Source organism: Phasianus colchicus, chromosome 9 (genome assembly GCF_987193195.1).
Source record: "Phasianus colchicus chromosome 9, bPhaCol1.hap1.1, whole genome shotgun sequence".
Lineage (NCBI taxonomy): Eukaryota > Metazoa > Chordata > Aves > Galliformes > Phasianidae > Phasianus > Phasianus colchicus.
In genome coordinates this window covers 32,766,840-32,793,986 of record NC_143444.1, presented here as the reverse complement: position 1 = coordinate 32,793,986, position 27,147 = coordinate 32,766,840, and the positions used below count along the sequence as shown (strand labels likewise).

At 49.6% G+C, this 27,147-nt stretch overlaps 2 long non-coding RNA genes across 4 annotated transcripts; both read right to left on the bottom strand.

The window, feature by feature from the left end:
- Positions 1–7,628: 7,628 nt before the first annotated feature.
- LOC149916936 (uncharacterized) lies at positions 7,629–16,966 on the bottom strand. Its single transcript, XR_016469000.1, has 4 exons — positions 16,735–16,966; positions 15,116–15,267; positions 11,516–11,667; positions 7,629–7,983 (listed from the first exon to the last, which is right to left on the bottom strand). It is a non-coding gene; the product is annotated as an uncharacterized LOC149916936 (long non-coding RNA).
- Positions 16,967–20,602: 3,636 nt separating this feature from the next.
- LOC149916935 (uncharacterized) lies at positions 20,603–24,460 on the bottom strand. Of its 3 annotated transcripts, none has more exons than XR_016468997.1 (6): positions 23,962–24,460; positions 23,670–23,765; positions 23,011–23,081; positions 22,737–22,874; positions 21,558–22,180; positions 20,603–21,012 (listed from the first exon to the last, which is right to left on the bottom strand). It is a non-coding gene; the product is annotated as an uncharacterized LOC149916935 (long non-coding RNA). The 3 variants fall into 3 exon arrangements; XR_016468999.1 differs by having other exon boundaries at positions 21,558–22,101; XR_016468998.1 differs by having other exon boundaries at positions 24,249–24,460.
- Positions 24,461–27,147: the final 2,687 nt, after the last annotated feature.

Here is a 27,147-nt window from a genome sequence, read left to right as displayed (position 1 = left end):
AACCCTAACCCTAACCCTAACCCTAACCCTAACCCTAACCCTAACCCTAACCCTAACCCTAACCCTAACCCTAACCCTAACCCTAACCCTAACCCTAACCCTAACCCTAACCCTAACCCTAACCCTAACCCTAACCCTAACCCTAACCCTAACCCTAACCCTAACCCTAACCCTAACCCTAACCCTAACCCTAACCCTAACCCTAACCCTAACCCTAACCCTAACCCTAACCCTAACCCTAACCCTAACCCTAACCCTAACCCTAACCCTAACCCTAACCCTAACCCTAACCCTAACCCTAACCCTAACCCTAACCCTAACCCTAACCCTAACCCTAACCCTAACCCTAACCCTAACCCTAACCCTAACCCTAACCCTAACCCTAACCCTAACCCTAACCCTAACCCTAACCCTAACCCTAACCCTAACCCTAACCCTAACCCTAACCCTAACCCTAACCCTAACCCTAACCCTAACCCTAACCCTAACCCTAACCCTAACCCTAACCCTAACCCTAACCCTAACCCTAACCCTAACCCTAACCCTAACCCTAACCCTAACCCTAACCCTAACCCTAACCCTAACCCTAACCCTAACCCTAACCCTAACCCTAACCCTAACCCTAACCCTAACCCTAACCCTAACCCTAACCCTAACCCTAACCCTAACCCTAACCCTAACCCTAACCCTAACCCTAACCCTAACCCTAACCCTAACCCTAACCCTAACCCTAACCCTAACCCTAACCCTAACCCTACCCTAACCCTAACCCTAACCCTAACCCTAACCCTAACCCTAACCCTAACCCTAACCCTAACCCTAACCCTAACCCTAACCCTAACCCTAACCCTAACCCTAACCCTAACCCTAACCCTAACCCTAACCCTAACCCTAACCCTAACCCTAACCCTAACCCTAACCCTAACCCTAACCCTAACCCTAACCCTAACCCTAACCCTAACCCTAACCCTAACCCTAACCCTAACCCTAACCCTAACCCTAACCCTAACCCTAACCCTAACCCTAACCCTAACCCTAACCCTAACCCTAACCCTAACCCTAACCCTAACCCTAACCCTAACCCTAACCCTAACCCTAACCCTAACCCTAACCCTAACCCTAACCCTAACCCTACCCTAACCCTAACCCTAACCCTAACCCTAACCCTAACCCTAACCCTAACCCTAACCCTAACCCTAACCCTAACCCTAACCCTAACCCTAACCCTAACCCTAACCCTAACCCTAACCCTAACCCTAACCCTAACCCTAACCCTAACCCTAACCCTAACCCTAACCCTAACCCTAACCCTAACCCTAACCCTAACCCTAACCCTAACCCTAACCCTAACCCTAACCCTAACCCTAACCCTAACCCTAACCCTAACCCTAACCCTAACCCTAACCCTAACCCTAACCCTACCCTAACCCTAACCCTAACCCTAACCCTAACCCTAACCCTAACCCTAACCCTAACCCTAACCCTAACCCTAACCCTAACCCTAACCCTAACCCTAACCCTAACCCTAACCCTAACCCTAACCCTAACCCTAACCCTAACCCTAACCCTAACCCTAACCCTAACCCTAACCCTAACCCTAACCCTAACCCTAACCCTAACCCTAACCCTAACCCTAACCCTAACCCTAACCCTAACCCTACCCTAACCCTACCCTAACCCTAACCCTAACCCTAACCCTAACCCTAACCCTAACCCTAACCCTAACCCTAACCCTAACCCTAACCCTAACCCTAACCCTAACCCTAACCCTAACCCTAACCCTAACCCTAACCCTAACCCTAACCCTAACCCTAACCCTAACCCTAACCCTAACCCTAACCCTAACCCTAACCCTAACCCTAACCCTAACCCTAACCCTAACCCTAACCCTAACCCTAACCCTAACCCTAACCCTAACCCTAACCCTAACCCTAACCCTAACCCTAACCCTAACCCTAACCCTAACCCTAACCCTAACCCTAACCCTAACCCTAACCCTAACCCTAACCCTAACCCTAACCCTAACCCTAACCCTAACCCTAACCCTAACCCTAACCCTAACCCTAACCCTAACCCTAACCCTAACCCTAACCCTAACCCTAACCCTAACCCTAACCCTAACCCTAACCCTAACCCTAACCCTAACCCTAACCCTAACCCTAACCCTAACCCTAACCCTAACCCTAACCCTAACCCTAACCCTAACCCTAACCCTAACCCTAACCCTAACCCTAACCCTAACCCTAACCCTAACCCTAACCCTAACCCTAACCCTAACCCTAACCCTAACCCTAACCCTAACCCTAACCCTAACCCTAACCCTAACCCTAACCCTAACCCTAACCCTAACCCTAACCCTAACCCTAACCCTAACCCTAACCCTAACCCTAACCCTAACCCTAACCCTAACCCTAACCCTAACCCTAACCCTAACCCTAACCCTAACCCTAACCCTAACCCTAACCCTAACCCTAACCCTAACCCTAACCCTAACCCTAACCCTAACCCTAACCCTAACCCTAACCCTAACCCTAACCCTAACCCTAACCCTAACCCTAACCCTAACCCTAACCCTAACCCTAACCCTAACCCTAACCCTAACCCTAACCCTAACCCTAACCCTAACCCTAACCCTAACCCTAACCCTAACCCTAACCCTAACCCTAACCCTAACCCTAACCCTAACCCTAACCCTAACCCTAACCCTAACCCTAACCCTAACCCTAACCCTAACCCTAACCCTAACCCTAACCCTAACCCTAACCCTAACCCTAACCCTAACCCTAACCCTAACCCTAACCCTAACCCTAACCCTAACCCTAACCCTAACCCTAACCCTAACCCTAACCCTAACCCTAACCCTAACCCTAACCCTAACCCTAACCCTAACCCTAACCCTAACCCTAACCCTATTCATTTCCACAAGCCATGTCTCACACATACTTGAACACACCACGCCAGCAACTTCAAATTGAGAAGCAGAACATGAATACCCATCTTCAACACAATTCCCAGTCTTAGTTTGCAGGCGCAGTATCCACATATTCCATACGTGGCTCAATGCAATTTACATGCACAGCACACACACATTCAGCACAGTTTAACACATGGTTTAGACATATGTCAGACTAATCAGAGAAAGGCCACAAAGCCTCCATACCCCATTAATGACATTACATTTATACAAACATCATATACTGCAACCCACTTCAAAAGCAGTGCAGATCTCAGTCCATCCAAGAGGAAATGCAATTCTCAGACTGGCCAGGAAGAAAAACAAATTGCCTCCAACAGCCCTTGGCCATTGGTTACAGGGTTGGGTTAGCCCCGCGGTAGAAACAAACAAAGCAAAGCTAACCCAACCTCGTAAGCAAGGCAAAGCTACAGCCAATTTGGTTGAGATTGATTGCACATGCTGAAATCAGCGCAACTCTCATCACGGCCACAAAGGGGCGCGAGTCTCAAAGTGGCCGGGAAGGAACACAGCCTCCAGCGGCCCTTGGGCATTGGTTACGGGGTTGGGTTAGCCCTGCGGTAGAAACAAACAAAGCAAAGCTAACCCAACCCCGTAAGCAAGGCAAAGCTACAGCCAATTTGGTTGAGATTGATTGCACATGCTGAAATCAGCGCAATTCTCATCACGGCCACAAAGGGGCGCGAGTCTCAAAGTGGCCGGGAAGGAACACAGCCTCCAGCGGCCCTTGGGCATTGGTTACGGGGTTGGGTTAGCCCTGCGGTAGAAACAAACAAAGCAAAGCTAACCCAACCCCGTAAGCAAGGCAAAGCTAAAGCCAATTTGGTTGAGATTAATCAACTGTACATGCTGAAATCAGCGCAACTCTCAAAATGGCCACAATGGGGCACGAGTCTCAGACTGGCCGGGAAGGAACACAGCCTCCAACAGCCCTTGGGTGTTGCTTACAGGGTTGGGTTAGCCCTGCTGTAGAAACAAACAAAGCAAAGCTAACCCAACCCCGTAAGCAAGGCAAAGCTAAAGCCAATTTGGTTGATGCAAAATGACTGCAAAGCCAATTTGATTGATGCAAAAAGTCTGCAAAGCTAAAGCCAATTTGGTTGACATAAATGATGCACATACTGAAATCAGCACAACTCTCAAAATGGCCACAAAGGGGCATGAGTCTTAAACTGGCTGGGAAGGAACACAAAATCACATGAGAAGGAAGGATTGGTTGGCATGGAAGTAGAAGGGCCCTAAGGAAGGGTGTGGGTGGGTTGGATTTGCTAGGCTGACGCCAATGGGGTGAACTATAATGAGAACAAGTACTGCATTCCACACATTGCCTGCAATGACCTTGGGCGGTGGTAGGGGCTTGTGGCAGAGTGAAAGGAAGACTATGGGAAGGGAAGAGACCAGGAGATATGAGTAACAGCTCAACTGAACTAAGCTGGTGGTGAGTGTGGGAGGCCTGGAAAGAGCATGGCATCCCAGGGGGGAAGTCATCGACTGGAAGTGTCAAAGGCATCTTTGCCTGCAATACAGAGAGACACACTTTAGAAAGAGGAACGCCAAGACACAAACAGCGCTCACCATAAGACCACCCCCCACAAAATGTGCAAGCAAAAGACCACCCCAACAAATGGCTTAAGATTAAGGTTAGGAGTATTTAACAGGAAAGATGTAGGATTATTTTTAGTATTACTAAATACTAAAAGGTTACAGATAAGTTTAGTGCACCATTAGAGGGTAGGTTCAGGGTTAATTTGGACAGCTAGTATAGTTATCTATACAGTCATGGTTACAATTAGCACTGCATTTGTTGTTCAGAGCTCATTAAGATTGGGGTGAAGACATTACAGTTAGGGTTATTAGGATCATGCTCAGAGTGACTGTTAGGGAAAGCCTAGGCAAAGGCAAGAACACTGAAGCAAACACCAAAACAGAGTGCAAAGGTATAGACAGTACCCAAGAGAGGGCAACATCAAAGGCAAGGCTAAGTCATGGAAAACAACAAAGAAGGCCGCGTCAGAGGCCGGGCCCAAAGAGAAGGCCGCGTCAGAGGCCGGGCCCAAAGAGAAGGCCGCGTCAGAGGCCGGGCCCAAAGAGAAGGCCGCGTCAGAGGCCGGGCCCAAAGAGAAGGCCGCGTCAGAGGCCGGGCCCAAAGAGAAGGCCGCGTCAGAGGCCGGGCCCAAAGAGAAGGCCGCGTCAGAGGCCGGGCCCAAAGAGAAGGCCGCGTCAGAGGCCGGGCCCAAAGAGAAGGCCGCGTCAGAGGCCGGGCCCAAAGAGAAGGCCGCGTCAGAGGCCGGGCCCAAAGAGAAGGCCGCGTCAGAGGCCGGGCCCAAAGAGAAGGCCTCAGGGAATGCCAAACCAGCACAAGACTGAAGAGAAGGCCTCACAGAATGCCAAACCAGCACAAGACTGAAGAGAAGGCCTCAGGGAATGCCAAACCAGCACAAGACTGAAGAGAAGGCCTCACAGAATGCCAAACCAGCACAAGACTGAAGAGAAGGCCTCAGGGAATGCCAAACCAGCACAAGACTGAAGAGAAGGCCTCAGGGAATGCCAAACCAGCACAAGACTGAAGAGAAGGCCGCAGGGAATGCCAAACCAGCACAAGACTGAAGAGAAGGCCGCAGGGAATGCCAAACCAGCACAAGACTGAAGAGACCATTACATAGAACGCCAAAACAGAGGGCAGGGCCCAAGAAAACGCTGCCAGGAACGCCAAAACAGAGGGCAGGGCCCAAGAAAACACCGCCAGGAACGCCAAAACAGAGGGCAGGGCCCAAGAAAACACCGCCAGGAACGCCAAAATGGAGGGCAGGGCCCAAGAAAACGCTGCCAGGAACGCCAAAACGGAGGGCAGGGCCCAAGGAAACGCTGCCAGGAACGCCAAAACAGAGGGCAGGGCCCAAGAAAACGCTGCCAGGAACGCCAAAACAGAGGGCAGGGCCCAAGAAAACGCTGCCAGGAACGCTAAAACGGAGGGCAAAGCCCAAGAAAACGCTACCAGGAACACCAAAACAGAGGGCAGGGCCCAAGAAAACGCTACCAGGAGCACCAAAATGGAGGGCAGGGCCCAAGAGAATGCCACCACAGACATCAGAACAGAGACCAAAGAGAATGCTGCAGGAGATAATCAGGCAAAGAGGAGAGGAAAGGGGAACGCACAAGGAAGAGAACGGACAGCCTGTAAGGCACGCTGAAATGCAGAAATGAACTCCGGGTACCCTACCTTGTGTCTTACTAAGTAATGGGTAAACATTGCCCTTACCTCTAGGGCAGATTATTACCGTCAGCAAAGTTGGCTTCCGGGGCATCGCAGGAAATGCAGATTTCTGTTCCTGGCTGTTCTCATGAAGAGCCACAGATTGCTCTGTGCAGTTGTTATGGCACTCAGGAGTGCCACAGCTCCCCGCTGCCACCTGTTGGACACAATACAGAAATGAAGGCACTATCCCACATATGCAAGGGCTGCACCCTGTGCACACAACTTATTAACAACAACAACTGTTAAACTAACTATGACTTCTTTTCTGCACTACGATTGGGATGAAGGTTAATTTGACAGAAAACAAGGGGTGTTATTTTTATTGCTGCATTTCGGGTTAGAGACATTTTTTTTTACATCAGGCTAAGGGTTAGGTTTACAGATGCATTGCAGGTTAATGTAATTATCATTAGAGTTCCCATTAAGCTAGGGGTTCAGGTCAAGATCAAAATTAACACTGCCTCCCAGCCAATCCCAGAGAGCCAAAGGCAAAGGCGTGCCAAACTCCCAGGACAAGCAAAGGGAAATCTGAGGTAAAGGCAAAGCGAACAGCTAAGGCTAAGGGAAGGGCAAAAGCAAGGAAAATACCCAGTGATAAGCTATGGTGAGGGCAAGGAGAGCACAGCAGGGAAGGCCAACGGCAAAGGCCGAGAAAACACAGCAAGAAACACCAAAACAGAAGGCCAAGAGAACATGGCAAGAAATGCCTAGGCAAGAGCTAAGAGAACATGGCAAGAAATGCCAAAACAGGAGGCCGAGAGGACGTGGCAGGGAACGCCAGGACAAGCGGCCAAAGAGAACATGGCAAAGAAAGCCGATACAGAAGGCCAAGAGAAGGTGGCTGGGTAGGCCAAAACAGGAGGCCAAGGAGAATGCCACAGGGAAGGGAACGCCAAACAGGACGCCGAGGAGGACATCACAGGGAACGCCCGGGCAAGGGCTATGAGATGGCAGGAAGTGCCGAGGACAACGGCCAAGAGAACATGGCAAGAAATACCAAAACAGAAGGCTAAGAGAACACAGCAGTAAATGCCTAGGCAAGGGCTAAGAGAACATGGCAGGAAGTGCCAAAACAGGAAGCCAAGAGGATGTGGCAGGGAACTCCAGAACAAGTGGCCAGAGAGAACATGGCAAAGAAAGCCCATGCAGAAGGCCAAGAGAAGGTGGCTGGGTAGGCCAAAACAGGAGGCCAAGGAGAATGCCACAGGGAACGCCCAGGCAATGGCTATGAGATGGCAGGAAATGCTGAGGACAACAGCCAAGAGAACAAGGCAAGAAATGCCAAAACACGAGGCCAAGAGAACATGGCAAGAAACACCAAAACCAAATGCTGAAGAGAATGCAGCAAAGAAAGCTAAGTACAATGGCCAAGACAATGGGGCACAGAACACCAAAACAGGACAGCAAGAAAATGCAGTAGAGAAGGTCTAGGGTGAAGAGAAGGAGAACACTGCAGTGAAAGGCCAGAGACAAATAGAATGTGGGAAGAAAAGGACAGGCAGCCTTTGGGGTACCCTAAAATGCAATAAAGAGCTCCGGGAGTGCTACATTGTACCACGCTACATAATGGGTAAACATTGGTGTGCGTACGCTGCCCTTACCTGCTGGGCAGACAATTACCAGTCAGCAAAGTCGGCTTCCAGGGCATCCCAGGAAAAGCGGATTTCTGTTCCAAGCTGTTCTTATGAGGAGCCACAGATCTCTCCGTGCAGTTTTTATGGTGCCCGGGAACACCGCACCTCTCCGCTGCCACCTGTTGGACACAATACAGTAATGAAGGCACTATCCCACATATGCAAGGGCTGCACCCTGTGCACACTGCTCTAATGATGTCACAAAGGAGCATTAGGGATAAAATTAATGCTATTTCTTGGTTTGAAGTCACAGTTAGTTTATTAGTTTAACAATTGCTTTCTGCACTACGATTGGGATGAAGGTTAATTTGACAGAAAACAAGGGGTGTTATTTTTATTGCTGCATTTCGGGTTAGAGACATTTTTTTTTACATCAGGCTAAGGGTTAGGTTTACAGATGCATTGCAGGTTACTGTAATTATCATTAGAGTTCCCATTAAGCTAGGGGTTCAGGTCAAGATCAAAATTAACGCTGCCTCCCAGCCAATCCCAGAGAGCCAAAGGCAAAGGCGTGCCAAACTCCCAGGACAAGCAAAGGGAAATCTGAGGTAAAGGCAAAGCGAACAGCAAAGGCTAAGGGAAGGGCAAAAGCAAGGAGAATGCCCAATGAAAGGCTATGGTGAGGGCAAGGGCAAGGAGAGCACAGCAGGGAAGGCCAACGGCAAAGGCCAACAGAACACAGCAAGAAATGCCTAGGTGAGGGCTAAGAGCACACGGCAGGACGTGCCAAAACAGGAGGCCGAGAGGACGTGGCAGGGAACGCCAGAACAAGCAGCCAAAGAGAACATGGCAAAGGAAGCCAATGCATGAGGCCAAGAGAAGGTGGCTAGGTAGGCCAAAACAGGAGGCCAAGGAGAATGCCACAGGGAACGCCAAAACAGAAGGCAAAGGTATAGACAGCACCCAAGGGAAGGCAACATCAAAGACAAGGCAAAGTCATGGAGAACAACAAAGGGAAGGCCTCGCCAGAGGCCGGGCCTCAAGGGACAGCCTCGGGAATGCCAAAGTGAAGGACAAGATCAAAGAGAATGCCGCAAGGAACACCAAAACAGCACAAGACTGATGAGACCATTGCACAGAACACCAAAACAGAGGGCAAAAACCAAGATAATGCCACAGGCAATGCCAAAACGGAGGGCAGGGCCCAATAGAACAATGCAGGGAACGCCAAAACGGAGGGCAAGGTTCAAGAGAACAATGCACGGAACGCCAAAACGGAGGGCAGGGCCCAAGAAAACACCGCCAGGAACGCCAAAACGGAGGGCAGGGCCCAAGAAAACACCACCAGGAACGCCAAAACGGAGGGCAGGGCCGAAGAAAACAATGGAGGAAATGCCAAAACGGAGGGCAAGGCCCAAGAAAACACCGCCAGGAACGCCAAAATGGAGGGCAGGGCCCAAGAAAACACCGCCAGGAACGCCAAAACAGAGGGCAGGGCCCAAGAAAACACCGCCAGGAACGCCAAAACGGAGGGCAGGGCCCAAGAAAACACCGCCAGGAACGCCAAAATGGAGGGCAGGGCCCAAGAAAACACCGCCAGGAACGCCAAAATGGAGGGCAGGGCCCAAGAAAACACCGCCAGGAACGCCAAAATGGAGGGCAGGGCCCAAGAAAACACCGCCAGGAACGCCAAAATGGAGGGCAGGGCCCAAGAAAACACCGCCAGGAACGCCAAAACGGAGGGCAGGGCCCAAGAAAACACCGCCAGGAACGCCAAAACGGAGGGCAGGGCCCAAGAAAACACCGCCAGGAACGCCAAAACGGAGGGCAGGGCCCAAGAAAACACCGCCAGGAACGCCAAAACGGAGGGCAGGGCCCAAGAAAACACCGCCAGGAATGCCAAAACAGAGGGCAGGGCCCAAGAGAATGCCACCACAGACATCAGAACAGAGACCAAAGAGAATGCTGCAGGAGATAATCAGGCAAAGAGGAGAGGCAAGGGGAACGCACAAGGAAGATAACGGACAGCCTGTAAATCACGCTGAAATGCAGAAATGAACTCCGGGTACCCTACCTTGTGTCTTACTAAGTAATGGGTAAACATTGCCCTTACCTCTAGGGCAGATTATTACCGTCAGCAAAGTTGGCTTCCGGGGCATCGCAGGAAATGCAGATTTCTGTTCCTGGCTGTTCTCATGAAGAGCCACAGATTGCTCTGTGCAGTTGTTATGGCACTCAGGAGTGCCACAGCTCCCCGCTGCCACCTGTTGGACACAATACAGAAATGAAGGCACTATCCCACATATGCAAGGGCTGCACCCTGTGCACACAACTTATTAACAACAACAACTGTTAAACTAACTATGACTTCTTTTCTGCACTACGATTGGGATGAAGGTTAATTTGACAGAAAACAAGGGGTGTTATTTTTATTGCTGCATTTCGGGTTAGAGACATTTTTTTTTACATCAGGCTAAGGGTTAGGTTTACAGATGCATTGCAGGTTAATGTAATTATCATTAGAGTTCCCATTAAGCTAGGGGTTCAGGTCAAGATCAAAATTAACACTGCCTCCCAGCCAATCCCAGAGAGCCAAAGGCAAAGGCGTGCCAAACTCCCAGGACAAGCAAAGGGAAATCTGAGGTAAAGGCAAAGCGAACAGCTAAGGCTAAGGGAAGGGCAAAAGCAAGGAAAATACCCAGTGATAAGCTATGGTGAGGGCAAGGAGAGCACAGCAGGGAAGGCCAACGGCAAAGGCCGAGAAAACACAGCAAGAAACACCAAAACAGAAGGCCAAGAAAACAGGGCAAGAAATGCCTAGGCAAGAGCTAAGAGAACATGGCAAGAAATGCCAAAACAGGAGGCCGAGAGGACGTGGCAGGGAACGCCAGGACAAGCGGCCAAAGAGAACATGGCAAAGAAAGCCGATACAGAAGGCCAAGAGAAGGTGGCTGGGTAGGCCAAAACAGGAGGCCAAGGAGAATGCCACAGGGAAGGGAACGCCAAACAGGACGCCGAGGAGGACATCACAGGGAACGCCCGGGCAAGGGCTATGAGATGGCAGGAAGTGCCGAGGACAACGGCCAAGAGAACATGGCAAGAAATACCAAAACAGAAGGCTAAGAGAACACAGCAGTAAATGCCTAGGCAAGGGCTAAGAGAACATGGCAGGAAGTGCCAAAACAGGAAGCCAAGAGGATGTGGCAGGGAACTCCAGAACAAGTGGCCAGAGAGAACATGGCAAAGAAAGCCCATGCAGAAGGCCAAGAGAAGGTGGCTGGGTAGGCCAAAACAGGAGGCCAAGGAGAATGCCACAGGGAACGCCCAGGCAATGGCTATGAGATGGCAGGAAATGCTGAGGACAACAGCCAAGAGAACAAGGCAAGAAATGCCAAAACACGAGGCCAAGAGAACATGGCAAGAAACACCAAAACCAAATGCTGAAGAGAATGCAGCAAAGAAAGCTAAGTACAATGGCCAAGACAATGGGGCACAGAACACCAAAACAGGACAGCAAGAAAATGCAGTAGAGAAGGTCTAGGGTAAAGAGAAGGAGAACACTGCAGTGAAAGGCCAGAGACAAATAGAATGTGGGAAGAAAAGGACAGGCAGCCTTTGGGGTACCCTAAAATGCAATAAAGAGCTCCGGGAGTGCTACATTGTACCACGCTACATAATGGGTAAACATTGGTGTGCGTACGCTGCCCTTACCTGCTGGGCAGACAATTACCAGTCAGCAAAGTCGGCTTCCAGGGCATCCCAGGAAAAGCGGATTTCTGTTCCAAGCTGTTCTTATGAGGAGCCACAGATCTCTCCGTGCAGTTTTTATGGTGCCCGGGAACACCGCACCTCTCCGCTGCCACCTGTTGGACACAATACAGTAATGAAGGCACTATCCCACATATGCAAGGGCTGCACCCTGTGCACACTGCTCTAATGATGTCACAAAGGAGCATTAGGGATAAAATTAATGCTATTTCTTGGTTTGAAGTCACAGTTAGTTTATTAGTTTAACAATTGCTTTCTGCACTACGATTGGGATGAAGGTTAATTTGACAGAAAACAAGGGGTGTTATTTTTATTGCTGCATTTCGGGTTAGAGACATTTTTTTTTACATCAGGCTAAGGGTTAGGTTTACAGATGCATTGCAGGTTACTGTAATTATCATTAGAGTTCCCATTAAGCTAGGGGTTCAGGTCAAGATCAAAATTAACGCTGCCTCCCAGCCAATCCCAGAGAGCCAAAGGCAAAGGCGTGCCAAACTCCCAGGACAAGCAAAGGGAAATCTGAGGTAAAGGCAAAGCGAACAGCAAAGGCTAAGGGAAGGGCAAAAGCAAGGAGAATGCCCAATGAAAGGCTATGGTGAGGGCAAGGGCAAGGAGAGCACAGCAGGGAAGGCCAACGGCAAAGGCCAACAGAACACAGCAAGAAATGCCTAGGTGAGGGCTAAGAGCACACGGCAGGACGTGCCAAAACAGGAGGCCGAGAGGACGTGGCAGGGAACGCCAGAACAAGCAGCCAAAGAGAACATGGCAAAGGAAGCCAATGCATGAGGCCAAGAGAAGGTGGCTAGGTAGGCCAAAACAGGAGGCCAAGGAGAATGCCACAGGGAACGCCAAAACAGAAGGCAAAGGTATAGACAGCACCCAAGGGAAGGCAACATCAAAGACAAGGCAAAGTCATGGAGAACAACAAAGGGAAGGCCTCGCCAGAGGCCGGGCCTCAAGGGACAGCCTCGGGAATGCCAAAGTGAAGGACAAGATCAAAGAGAATGCCGCAAGGAACACCAAAACAGCACAAGACTGATGAGACCATTGCACAGAACACCAAAACAGAGGGCAAAAACCAAGATAATGCCACAGGCAATGCCAAAACGGAGGGCAGGGCCCAATAGAACAATGCAGGGAACGCCAAAACGGAGGGCAAGGTTCAAGAGAACAATGCACGGAACGCCAAAACGGAGGGCAGGGCCCAAGAAAACACCGCCAGGAACGCCAAAACGGAGGGCAGGGCCCAAGAAAACACCACCAGGAACGCCAAAACGGAGGGCAGGGCCGAAGAAAACAATGGAGGAAATGCCAAAACGGAGGGCAAGGCCCAAGAAAACACCGCCAGGAACGCCAAAATGGAGGGCAGGGCCCAAGAAAACACCGCCAGGAACGCCAAAACAGAGGGCAGGGCCCAAGAAAACACCGCCAGGAACGCCAAAACGGAGGGCAGGGCCCAAGAAAACACCGCCAGGAACGCCAAAATGGAGGGCAGGGCCCAAGAAAACACCGCCAGGAACGCCAAAATGGAGGGCAGGGCCCAAGAAAACACCGCCAGGAACGCCAAAATGGAGGGCAGGGCCCAAGAAAACACCGCCAGGAACGCCAAAATGGAGGGCAGGGCCCAAGAAAACACCGCCAGGAACGCCAAAATGGAGGGCAGGGCCCAAGAAAACACCGCCAGGAACGCCAAAACGGAGGGCAGGGCCCAAGAAAACACCGCCAGGAATGCCAAAACAGAGGGCAGGGCCCAAGAGAATGCCACCACAGACATCAGAACAGAGACCAAAGAGAATGCTGCAGGAGATAATCAGGCAAAGAGGAGAGGCAAGGGGAACGCACAAGGAAGATAACGGACAGCCTGTAAATCACGCTGAAATGCAGAAATGAACTCCGGGTACCCTACCTTGTGTCTTACTAAGTAATGGGTAAACATTGCCCTTACCTCTAGGGCAGATTATTACCGTCAGCAAAGTTGGCTTCCGGGGCATCGCAGGAAATGCAGATTTCTGTTCCTGGCTGTTCTCATGAAGAGCCACAGATTGCTCTGTGCAGTTGTTATGGCACTCAGGAGCGCCACAGCTCCCCGCTGCCACCTGTTGGACACAATACAGAAATGAAGGCACTATCCCACATATGCAAGGGCTGCACCCTGTGCACACAACTTATTAACAACAACAACTGTTAAACTAACTATGACTTCTTTTCTGCACTACGATTGGGATGAAGGTTAATTTGACAGAAAACAAGGGGTGTTATTTTTATTGCTGCATTTCGGGTTAGAGACATTTTTTTTTACATCAGGCTAAGGGTTAGGTTTACAGATGCATTGCAGGTTAATGTAATTATCATTAGAGTTCCCATTAAGCTAGGGGTTCAGGTCAAGATCAAAATTAACACTGCCTCCCAGCCAATCCCAGAGAGCCAAAGGCAAAGGCGTGCCAAACTCCCAGGACAAGCAAAGGGAAATCTGAGGTAAAGGCAAAGCGAACAGCTAAGGCTAAGGGAAGGGCAAAAGCAAGGAAAATACCCAGTGATAAGCTATGGTGAGGGCAAGGAGAGCACAGCAGGGAAGGCCAACGGCAAAGGCCGAGAAAACACAGCAAGAAACACCAAAACAGAAGGCCAAGAAAACAGGGCAAGAAATGCCTAGGCAAGAGCTAAGAGAACATGGCAAGAAATGCCAAAACAGGAGGCCGAGAGGACGTGGCAGGGAACGCCAGGACAAGCGGCCAAAGAGAACATGGCAAAGAAAGCCGATACAGAAGGCCAAGAGAAGGTGGCTGGGTAGGCCAAAACAGGAGGCCAAGGAGAATGCCACAGGGAAGGGAACGCCAAACAGGACGCCGAGGAGGACATCACAGGGAACGCCCGGGCAAGGGCTATGAGATGGCAGGAAGTGCCGAGGACAACGGCCAAGAGAACATGGCAAGAAATACCAAAACAGAAGGCTAAGAGAACACAGCAGTAAATGCCTAGGCAAGGGCTAAGAGAACATGGCAGGAAGTGCCAAAACAGGAAGCCAAGAGGATGTGGCAGGGAACTCCAGAACAAGTGGCCAGAGAGAACATGGCAAAGAAAGCCCATGCAGAAGGCCAAGAGAAGGTGGCTGGGTAGGCCAAAACAGGAGGCCAAGGAGAATGCCACAGGGAACGCCCAGGCAATGGCTATGAGATGGCAGGAAATGCTGAGGACAACAGCCAAGAGAACAAGGCAAGAAATGCCAAAACACGAGGCCAAGAGAACATGGCAAGAAACACCAAAACCAAATGCTGAAGAGAATGCAGCAAAGAAAGCTAAGTACAATGGCCAAGACAATGGGGCACAGAACACCAAAACAGGACAGCAAGAAAATGCAGTAGAGAAGGTCTAGGGTAAAGAGAAGGAGAACACTGCAGTGAAAGGCCAGAGACAAATAGAATGTGGGAAGAAAAGGACAGGCAGCCTTTGGGGTACCCTAAAATGCAATAAAGAGCTCCGGGAGTGCTACATTGTACCACGCTACATAATGGGTAAACATTGGTGTGCGTACGCTGCCCTTACCTGCTGGGCAGACAATTACCAGTCAGCAAAGTCGGCTTCCAGGGCATCCCAGGAAAAGCGGATTTCTGTTCCAAGCTGTTCTTATGAGGAGCCACAGATCTCTCCGTGCAGTTTTTATGGTGCCCGGGAACACCGCACCTCTCCGCTGCCACCTGTTGGACACAATACAGTAATGAAGGCACTATCCCACATATGCAAGGGCTGCACCCTGTGCACACTGCTCTAATGATGTCACAAAGGAGCATTAGGGATAAAATTAATGCTATTTCTTGGTTTGAAGTCACAGTTAGTTTATTAGTTTAACAATTGCTTTCTGCACTACGATTGGGATGAAGGTTAATTTGACAGAAAACAAGGGGTGTTATTTTTATTGCTGCATTTCGGGTTAGAGACATTTTTTTTTACATCAGGCTAAGGGTTAGGTTTACAGATGCATTGCAGGTTACTGTAATTATCATTAGAGTTCCCATTAAGCTAGGGGTTCAGGTCAAGATCAAAATTAACGCTGCCTCCCAGCCAATCCCAGAGAGCCAAAGGCAAAGGCGTGCCAAACTCCCAGGACAAGCAAAGGGAAATCTGAGGTAAAGGCAAAGCAAACAGCTAAGGCTAAGGGAAGGGCAAAAGCAAGGAGAATGCCCAATGAAAGGCTATGGTGAGGGCAAGGGCAAGGAGAGCACAGCAGGGAAGGCCAACGGCAAAGGCCAACAGAACACAGCAAGAAATGCCTAGGTGAGGGCTAAGAGCACACGGCAGGATGTGCCAAAACAGGAGGCCGAGAGGACGTGGCAGGGAACGCCAGGACAAGCGGCCAAAGAGAACATGGCAAAGGAAGCCGATACAGAAGGCCAAGAGAAGGTGGCTGGGTAGGCCAAAACAGGAGGCCAAGGAGAATGCCACAGGGAAGGGAACGCCAAACAGGACGCCGAGGAGGACATCACAGGGAACGCCCGGGCAAGGGCTATGAGATGGCAGGAAGTGCCGAGGACAACGGCCAAGAGAACATGGCAAGAAATACCAAAACAGAAGGCTAAGAGAACACAGCAGTAAATGCCTAGGCAAGGGCTAAGAGAACATGGCAGGAAGTGCCAAAACAGGAAGCCAAGAGGATGTGGCAGGGAACTCCAGAACAAGTGGCCAGAGAGAACATGGCAAAGAAAGCCCATGCAGAAGGCCAAGAGAAGGTGGCTGGGTAGGCCAAAACAGGAGGCCAAGGAGAATGCCACAGGGAACGCCCAGGCAATGGCTATGAGATGGCAGGAAATGCTGAGGACAACAGCCAAGAGAACAAGGCAAGAAATGCCAAAACACGAGGCCAAGAGAACATGGCAAGAAACACCAAAACCAAATGCTGAAGAGAATGCAGCAAAGAAAGCTAAGTACAATGGCCAAGACAATGGGGCACAGAACACCAAAACAGGACAGCAAGAAAATGCAGTAGAGAAGGTCTAGGGTAAAGAGAAGGAGAACACTGCAGTGAAAGGCCAGAGACAAATAGAATGTGGGAAGAAAAGGACAGGCAGCCTTTGGGGTACCCTAAAATGCAATAAAGAGCTCCGGGAGTGCTACATTGTACCACGCTACATAATGGGTAAACATTGGTGTGCGTACGCTGCCCTTACCTGCTGGGCAGACAATTACCAGTCAGCAAAGTCGGCTTCCAGGGCATCCCAGGAAAAGCGGATTTCTGTTCCAAGCTGTTCTTATGAGGAGCCACAGATCTCTCCGTGCAGTTTTTATGGTGCCCGGGAACACCGCACCTCTCCGCTGCCACCTGTTGGACACAATACAGTAATGAAGGCACTATCCCACATATGCAAGGGCTGCACCCTGTGCACACTGCTCTAATGATGTCACAAAGGAGCATTAGGGATAAAATTAATGCTATTTCTTGGTTTGAAGTCACAGTTAGTTTATTAGTTTAACAATTGCTTTCTGCACTACGATTGGGATGAAGGTTAATTTGACAGAAAACAAGGGGTGTTATTTTTATTGCTGCATTTCGGGTTAGAGACATTTTTTTTTACATCAGGCTAAGGGTTAGGTTTACAGATGCATTGCAGGTTACTGTAATTATCATTAGAGTTCCCATTAAGCTAGGGGTTCAGGTCAAGATCAAAATTAACGCTGCCTCCCAGCCAATCCCAGAGAGCCAAAGGCAAAGGCGTGCCAAACTCCCAGGACAAGCAAAGGGAAATCTGAGGTAAAGGCAAAGCGAACAGCAAAGGCTAAGGGAAGGGCAAAAGCAAGGAGAATGCCCAATGAAAGGCTATGGTGAGGGCAAGGGCAAGGAGAGCACAGCAGGGAAGGCCAACGGCAAAGGCCAACAGAACACAGCAAGAAATGCCTAGGTGAGGGCTAAGAGCACACGGCAGGACGTGCCAAAACAGGAGGCCGAGAGGACGTGGCAGGGAACGCCAGAACAAGCAGCCAAAGAGAACATGGCAAAGGAAGCCAATGCATGAGGCCAAGAGAAGGTGGCTAGGTAGGCCAAAACAGGAGGCCAAGGAGAATGCCACAGGGAACGCCAAAACAGAAGGCAAAGGTATAGACAGCACCCAAGGGAAGGCAACATCAAAGACAAGGCAAAGTCATGGAGAACAACAAAGGGAAGGCCTCGCCAGAGGCCGGGCCTCAAGGGACAGCCTCGGGAATGCCAAAGTGAAGGACAAGATCAAAGAGAATGCCGCAAGGAACACCAAAACAGCACAAGACTGATGAGACCATTGCACAGAACACCAAAACAGAGGGCAAAAACCAAGATAATGCCACAGGCAATGCCAAAACGGAGGGCAGGGCCCAATAGAACAATGCAGGGAACGCCAAAACGGAGGGCAAGGCTCAAGAGAACAATGCACGGAACGCCAAAACGGAGGGCAGGGCCCAAGAAAACACCGCCAGGAACGCCAAAACGGAGGGCAGGGCCCAAGAAAACACCGCCAGGAACGCCAAAACGGAGGGCAGGGCCGAAGAAAACAATGGAGGAAATGCCAAAACGGAGGGCAAGGCCCAAGAAAACACCGCCAGGAACGCCAAAACAGAGGGCAGGGCCCAAGAAAACACCGCCAGGAACGCCAAAACAGAGGGCAGGGCCCAAGAAAACACCGCCAGGAACGCCAAAACAGAGGGCAGGGCCCAAGAAAACACCGCCAGGAACGCCAAAACAGAGGGCAGGGCCCAAGAAAACACCGCCAGGAACGCCAAAATGGAGGGCAGGGCCCAAGAAAACACCGCCAGGAACGCCAAAATGGAGGGCAGGGCCCAAGAAAACACCGCCAGGAACGCCAAAATGGAGGGCAGGGCCCAAGAAAACACCGCCAGGAACGCCAAAATGGAGGGCAGGGCCCAAGAAAACACCGCCAGGAACGCCAAAATGGAGGGCAGGGCCCAAGAAAACACCGCCAGGAACGCCAAAACGGAGGGCAGGGCCCAAGAAAACACCGCCAGGAACGCCAAAACGGAGGGCAGGGCCCAAGAAAACACCGCCAGGAATGCCAAAACAGAGGGCAGGGCCCAAGAGAATGCCACCACAGACATCAGAACAGAGACCAAAGAGAATGCTGCAGGAGATAATCAGGCAAAGAGGAGAGGCAAGGGGAACGCACAAGGAAGATAACGGACAGCCTGTAAATCACGCTGAAATGCAGAAATGAACTCCGGGTACCCTACCTTGTGTCTTACTAAGTAATGGGTAAACATTGCCCTTACCTCTTGGGCAGATTATTACCGTCAGCAAAGTTGGCTTCCGGGGCATCGCAGGAAATGCAGATTTCTGTTCCTGGCTGTTGTCATGAAGAGCCACAGATCACTCTGTGCAGTTTTTACGGCACTCAGGAGCGCCACAGCTCTCCGCTGCCACCTGTTGGACACAATACAGTAATGAAGGCACTATCCCACATATGCAAGGGCTGCACCCTGTGCACACTGCTCTAATGATGTCACAAAGGAGCATTAGGGATAAAATTAATGCTATTTGTTGGCTTCAATTGTTAAACTAACTACAACTTCTTTTCTGCACTACGATTGGGATGAAGGTTAATTTGACAGAAAACAAGGGGTGTTATTTTTATTGCTGCATTTCGGGTTAGAGACATTTTTTTTTACATCAGGCTAAGGGTTAGGTTTACAGATGCATTGCAGGTTAATGTAATTATCATTAGAGTTCCCATTAAGCTAGGGGTTCAGGTCAAGATCAAAATTAACACTGCCTCCCAGCCAATCCCAGAGAGCCAAAGGCAAAGGCGTGCCAAACTCCCAGGACAAGCAAAGGGAAATCTGAGGTAAAGGCAAAGCGAACAGCTAAGGCTAAGGGAAGGGCAAAAGCAAGGAAAATACCCAGTGATAAGCTATGGTGAGGGCAAGGAGAGCACAGCAGGGAAGGCCAACGGCAAAGGCCGAGAAAACACAGCAAGAAACACCAAAACAGAAGGCCAAGAAAACAGGGCAAGAAATGCCTAGGCAAGAGCTAAGAGAACATGGCAAGAAATGCCAAAACAGGAGGCCGAGAGGACGTGGCAGGGAACGCCAGGACAAGCGGCCAAAGAGAACATGGCAAAGAAAGCCGATACAGAAGGCCAAGAGAAGGTGGCTGGGTAGGCCAAAACAGGAGGCCAAGGAGAATGCCACAGGGAAGGGAACGCCAAACAGGACGCCGAGGAGGACATCACAGGGAACGCCCGGGCAAGGGCTATGAGATGGCAGGAAGTGCCGAGGACAACGGCCAAGAGAACATGGCAAGAAATACCAAAACAGAAGGCTAAGAGAACACAGCAGTAAATGCCTAGGCAAGGGCTAAGAGAACATGGCAGGAAGTGCCAAAACAGGAAGCCAAGAGGATGTGGCAGGGAACTCCAGAACAAGTGGCCAGAGAGAACATGGCAAAGAAAGCCCATGCAGAAGGCCAAGAGAAGGTGGCTGGGTAGGCCAAAACAGGAGGCCAAGGAGAATGCCACAGGGAACGCCAAAACAGGACACCGAGGAGGATGCCACAGGGAACGCCCAGGCAATGGCTATGAGATGGCAGGAAATGCTGAGGACAATGGCCAAGAGAACATGGCAAGAAACGCCAAAATTAAATGCTGAAGAGAATGCAGCAAAGAAAGCTAAGTACAATGGCCACGACAATGGGGCACAGAACACCAAAACAGGACAGCAAGAAAATGCAGTAGAGAATGTCTAGGGTAAAGAGAAGGAGAACACTGCAGTGAAAGGCCAGAGACAAATAGAATGTGGGAAGAAAAGGACAGGCAGCCTTTGGGGTACCCTAAAATGCAATAAAGAGCTCCGGGAGTGCTACGTTGTACCATGCTACATAATGGGTAAACATGGTTGTGCATACGCTGCCCTTACCTGCTGGGCAGACAATTACCAGTCAGCAAAGTGGGATTCTGGGGCATTCCAGGAAATCCAGCTTTCCGTTTCTAGCTGTTCTCATGAAGATTCACACATCTCTCCATGCAGATGTTACAGCACCTGGGAGAACCACAGCTCCCAGTAATGCTGCACAGTAACGAAAGCACTACCCTGCATACATTGGGGGGCTGCACTCTGTGCATGATGCTGCTCACCAGCAGCACAGTAGCTGAGAACAACACACAAGAAAAGGCTCAAATACCCAATAACACTTTTGCTTCCATCTCCTCTGATACCTGCTCATTATATACAGCCCTCATCTTTGGCTGTGCAGGTGGGGATTGAGAAAGCAATGCCACCCCCACCAACAACCTCCCTGCCCCACACTGAGAGTCAAGATAGGGTTTGGGATCACCTGAGGAACCTGAACATCCAGGAGTCTATGGGTCCCAATGAAATGCATCCCAGAGTCACGACGGTATTCGCTGATGCAGTCAACAAGCCATTCTCAACGGTATTTGAGAAGTTGTGGCAGTCAGGTGAAATCCCTGGTGAGTAGAAAAAAGGCAACAGCACATCTGTTATTATGGATAAAAAGGATGACCCTGGGAACTATCAACATGTCAGTCTCACCTCTGTGCTGTGAATGATCGCAGAGCAGATCCTCCTGGAAGTGACTCCAAGGCACATGTTCCAGTGCATCACCACCCTGAGTGAAAAACTTCCTCCTAATATCCAACCTAAACCTCTCCTGTCTTAGTTTAAAACTACTCCCACTTGTCCTATCCTGATCCACCCTCATAAACAGCTGTTTCCCCTCCTGTTTATCCACTCCCTCAAGTACTGGAAGGCCACAATGAGGTCTCTCCAGAGCCTTCTCTTCTCCAGTCTAAACAAGCCCAGTTCCCTCAACCTTTCCTCATAGGAGAGGTGCTCCAGGCCTCTGATCATCTTAGTGCCCTCCTCTGGACCCACTCTGAGAGTTCCAAGTCCTTCCTGTGCTGGGGGCTCCAGGCCTGGACGCAGTTAAGCAGATGGTGCCTCATGAGAGCCGAGTAGAGGGGGAAAAGAAAAAAAGAAAAAAAAAAATCACCTCCCTCTCTCTGCTGGCTGTTCTTCTTTTAATGCAGCCCAGGATATAGTTGTCTTTCCAGGATGCAAGTGCACACTGCTAGCTCATGTCCAGCTTCTTATCCACTGGGATCCACACGTCCTTCTCTTCAGGGCTGCTCTCAAGCGGTTCTTTGCCGAGTTTGTATAAACATCTGGGATTGCCTCTTCATCAGTGACATTGACAGTGGGGGTCAAGTGCACCCTAATGACACCGAGCTGTGGGGTGCAGTGACACACCAGAGGGATGGGACACCATCCAGAGAGACCTCAATAGGCTGAGTAGTGGGCACTCAGCAATGTACCTTCCCAGCCCAGAAAGCTAACTGTATGCTGGGTTCCACCCAAAGATGCGTGGTCAGTAGGCAAAGGGAGATGATCCTGCCCCTCTGCCCTATGCTGGTGAGGCCTCACCTGGAGTGCTGTGTCTGGATTTGGATGGCTGCAGTGTAGGACACAGACATAGAGCTGTTGGAGTACAACCAGAGAATAGCCACAAATATGAACCGAGGGATGGAATGCCTTTCCTATGAAGAGAGAAAATTGGGGCTGTTCAGCCTGGAGAAGTGAAGGCTCTGAGGTGACCTGGTAACAGCCTTTCAATACCTAAAGGGAAAAATGAGAAAAAATTTAGGTTAGATATAAAGAAAATCTTGTGAGGGTGGTGACACAGTGTAACAGGTTACTCAGACACATGATGGATGCCTTGTCCCTTCCAAGGTGAGGCTGGGCCAGGTTCTGGGCAACCTGATCTAGCTGTATCACAGAGCCTCTCTGGACCAGTCCCAGTATTCAGCAGACCAGGGACCTCACTTCATCACACTGTTGGGAACCAGAGCTGTAGAGCTATTGAATGGGGGACAGGGGATGGAAGGAAGAGGGATGGGGGTTTGGGTGTCATAGAGATTAGGAAACTAATAGGATCTCCAGACAATTAGGATGGAGATATCTGGGGTGATGCTGAGTACAGTGGTCCAAAAGAGGACAATCCTTGGCCTTCTATAAAGATGAAGTCAGATCTGCTGTTCAAACAGAAAGGACTGTAGGATCCCAAGGTGGTCAGTCACAATGTGCTCTGAGAACAATGCCTGGGGATCCATTACCATTGACAAATTTGTAAGGGAGATATGGGAGAGAACCAGACAAAATAGGAACAGAATACCTGTTATCACTATGCTTGAGTGGTGCAGACCATATTAAGCACAGTGAGGATGAAGCAGATGGCCACTACGTTCTGGGAGTGTTCTTCAGGTCCTGGCCGAAGCACCTCACTCTATCATCAGCCGTGTAGTGCAGCAGGCTGGGAGAATAGACCCCATAGTGAAAGGTGAGCCGCCTGCAACCCATTTGATCCCTAAGTGAGCTTCCCACAGCCATTAGAAACCTGCCTGCATACAAGCTAGTGCACAAACACGGGGCTTGGAATGCTCTGTTACCTGCTCAGTAGATCTCAGAGTGCTTACACCCCTGATGAGACAAACTCCAGCAATCCCTAAACCCCATCAAGCTAAAAAAAAAAAAAAAAAAAAAAGATCAGCTGATTTATTACATGTAAGGGTGCACAGAATGCCTTTAAACAACTTTGTATGCTTGGAAGCAGTGGATAACACTCTTAACTACAGTCGTGAAATAGGATGATAGAGGTGCACACAAACCATGTTTGGAGCCCCAGGTTGGAGATCATGCTATAAGAACCATGAAATGGTGAACAGAGATGGAACCAGAAGATAACAAGCTCAGAAAGATTTGCTTAAAAGACCTGGAGAATGAAGAACCTCTTTATGGAAAAGGATGTTAGCTCTGGGCATTCCCACAACAGCAATGCTCAGTCAGCTAACCAGCATTATCCTGAGGCTGATTGAAGCATTCCAGAAATGAGGGAGCAATGAAAGAAAGAAACACGTGTCAGTCCTTCAATCACCATATCAGAGAAAGGAAGATAACACCTTCATCTCCCTTAGAGAAGAATAAAGGGCATTGTGATGACAAACATGCAAATACAGCTGCTCTAATCCAGTTTGGGGTCCCCCCAAAAAGGTGGAGCTCACAGCCCTGAAATAAAGAAGGAATTACATGCCCCGTTCCAAATACTCACCCCACTCTCCCAGGGAAGCTGCCGCCAGGATGCTGCACCTATGGCTGCCAGGCCTTAAATGTAGTCAGGATACCCCCAGAAGGGGATATCACAGCCCTGAAATAAAAAAAAAGAATAAGTTACCTCATTCCAAGGATGAACACTCAGCCCACACTGCCAAGGAAGCAGTCTCCAGGTAGAGATGCTGCCCTTGTGGCTTCCACCCCTTAAAATGTGGTCAGGATACTAGAGAAAAAAAAAAAAAAAAAAAGAGAGAAAGAGATTACAGCCCTGAAATAAAGAAACCACTTACCCCCTTCTCAAGAACCAACACTTGCCCATGCTCCACAGGAGACAGTCTACAGAGATAAACGCTGTCCTTACAGGTGCCAGCACTTAAATGTGGTCAGGATGCCCCCAAAATGGGGCTGAAATAAGAAGGAATCACTCGCCCTTTCTCAAGGACCAGACCTCCCCCCACACTCCCAAGGAGACAGTCGCCTAAGATAGATACCACGTTTAAGGCTGTCAGCCCTTAAGTCGGGGCGAGATCTACCAAAAAAAGGAGAGATTGCAACCCTGAAATAAAGAAACACTCACTCTGTTCTAAGGGTTCACTCCATGCTCTAAAGGAAACATTCACCAGGTACAATAGCTGCTCATCCTGCTGCCAGACCTTAAGTGTGGTCAGGAACCCCCCAGAAGGGGAGATTACAATCCAACAATGAAGAAAGAATCAGTTACCCAATTCCAACAACAATCACCCCACACCATAGAGAAAGCAGTCTCCATGGAGAGATGCTGCCCTTATGGTTTCCACCCCTTGAAAGTGGTCAAGATGCCAAAAAAAGGGAAAGATGGCAGCAACTTTTCAGTAAAAAACAAAGGCACGGCAGCAACTTTTCAGTAAAAAACAAAGGCACGGCAGCAACTTTTCAGTAAAAAACAAAGGCACGGCAGCAACTTTTCAGTAAAAAACAAAGGCACGGCAGCAACTTTTCAGTAAAAAACAAAGGCACGGCAGCAACTTTTCAGTAAAAAACAAAGGCACGGCAGCAACTTTTCAGTAAAAAACAAAGGCACGGCAGCAACTTTTCAGTAAAAAACAAAGGCACGGCAGCAACTTTTCAGTAAAAAACAAAGGCACGGCAGCAACTTTTCAGTAAAAAACAAAGGCACGGCAGCAACTTTTCAGTAAAAAACAAAGGCACGGCAGCAACTTTTCAGTAAAAAACAAAGGCACGGCAGCAACTTTTCAGTAAAAAACAAAGGCACGGCAGCAACTTTTCAGTAAAAAACAAAGGCACGGCAGCAACTTTTCAGTAAAAAACAAAGGCACGGCAGCAACTTTTCAGTAAAAAACAAAGGCACGGCAGCAACTTTTCAGTAAAAAACAAAGGCACGGCAGCAACTTTTCAGTAAAAAACAAAGGCACGGCAGCAACTTTTCAGTAAAAAACAAAGGCACGGCAGCAACTTTTCAGTAAAAAACAAAGGCACGGCAGCAACTTTTCAGTAAAAAACAAAGGCACGGCAGCAACTTTTCAGTAAAAAACAAAGGCACGGCAGCAACTTTTCAGTAAAAAACAAAGGCACGGCAGCAACTTTTCAGTAAAAAACAAAGGCACGGCAGCAACTTTTCAGTAAAAAACAAAGGCACGGCAGCAACTTTTCAGTAAAAAACAAAGGCACGGCAGCAACTTTTCAGTAAAAAACAAAGGCACGGCAGCAACTTTTCAGTAAAAAACAAAGGCACGGCAGCAACTTCAGTAAAAAACAAAGGCACGGCAGCAACTTCAGTAAAAAACAAAGGCACGGCAGCAACTTCAGTAAAAAACAAAGGCACGGCAGCAACTTCAGTAAAAAACAAGGCACGGCAGCAACTTCAGTAACGCATGAATCACTCACCACTTTCCAAAGGTCTGCACTCACTCCCAAGGAGACAACCCCCAGGTAGAGATGCTGCCCTTACTGTTCCCAGCCCTTAAATGTGGTCAGGGAGGGGGTGGAGCCAAGGTCAGCCCTATCCGGTCCCATAGGTGAATTGCTTCCACCTGTGCTCACAGGGCTGGCTACACCCTTCACCAGGTGCTCAATCACTGCTTCAGGCTTTGGCCTAACTGTTCCTATAAGGCCTGAAGCAAGAAAAAAAAAAGACTAGTAACCAGCTGGTGATTGGATCTGCCTGTCTGGCAAGGGGAGTTTTATCAGTGGATGAGCAACAATGGCACGCATATTTTGATTCAAGTCTGTCCTCAAAGGCAATTGGTAAAATTGCCTGACTTTCTAAAATTGGTGACTCTGCTGGTGACACTGGGGTGACACTGGGGTGACATTGGGCTAGGATGATGTGGGGGGGTGATGCTGAGGGGTGATGTTGGAATATCATGGGGGGGACATCAGGGAGTGATGTTGGAGTGATATTGTTGGGGGGAATGTAGTGGAAACCCTAAGTTGTGGCTTGAAACAATAATTGAGAAGGGACATACCAGAGGAGCTCAGGTGCACGAAACGCACCTGAGTGATGAAAGGGGTGGATCCTGGCTCCACCCCCTCCCAGGCCTCATTTAAGTGTTGTCAGCAGGAATGAGCAGCTTTTGCTGGAGGTCCCTGCTTGCTTGAGGTCTTCTAAAGTTAAGTAGATTTTGTTCCTTGTTTTTGTGTTTACAGCTGCTGTGTTTAAGCAAGTCCTCACTTATTGCAACCTAGGACTTGCTTTTTTGCTATTGTTGTTGCATTTTCCATCATGTTGTAGCATTACAGGAGATAATTATTGGTGGGGGTGATGTTGGGGTTTTTTTGAGTAGTATTGTTGGAGTGAAGCTGGGAGGTTACATTCCGATAAGACTAGGATGGTGTTGGAGTTTCACTGGGGGGTGACATAAGGGAGTGATATTGGGGTTACACTGTTGGGGTGACACTGGTGGGGGCACACTGGTGTGACACTGGGGTGAAACTGGGTTAACGTTGTGTAGTGATGCTGTAGGGTGATGTTAGAGTATCTCTGGGGGATGAGATGAAGGAGTGACGTTGTTGGGGGGGTGACATTATTGAGGTGATGCTGGGAGGGAAGTGAGGGAGGAATCAGGAAATGACGTTGGGGTGATGTTGTTGGGGTGACAAGGGAGAGACGTTGGGTGGTGATGTTGGGGTATCACTTGGGGTAACATCAAGGAGTGACATTGCTGGGGTGACATTACTAGGAAGGATATTGGGCTATCCCTACCCTAAGAGGGGTTTCAACAGGGAGTGACGCTGCGGTGATGTTTGGAAGTGATACTGGGGAGTGCTGGTGGGGTGTGGCTGGGATTGACATCAGGAAGTGAAGCTGGGGGGTGACACTGGAGTGAAATTGGGATGATACAGGGATGATATTAGGGGGTGACACTGGGGGTGATGTTGGGGTATCACTGGAGGAAGTGATGTTGGGTTGATGTTGGGGAATGAAGTTGTGGGTTGATGTTGGGGTATTACTAGGGTTTAACGTCAAGGAGTGATGT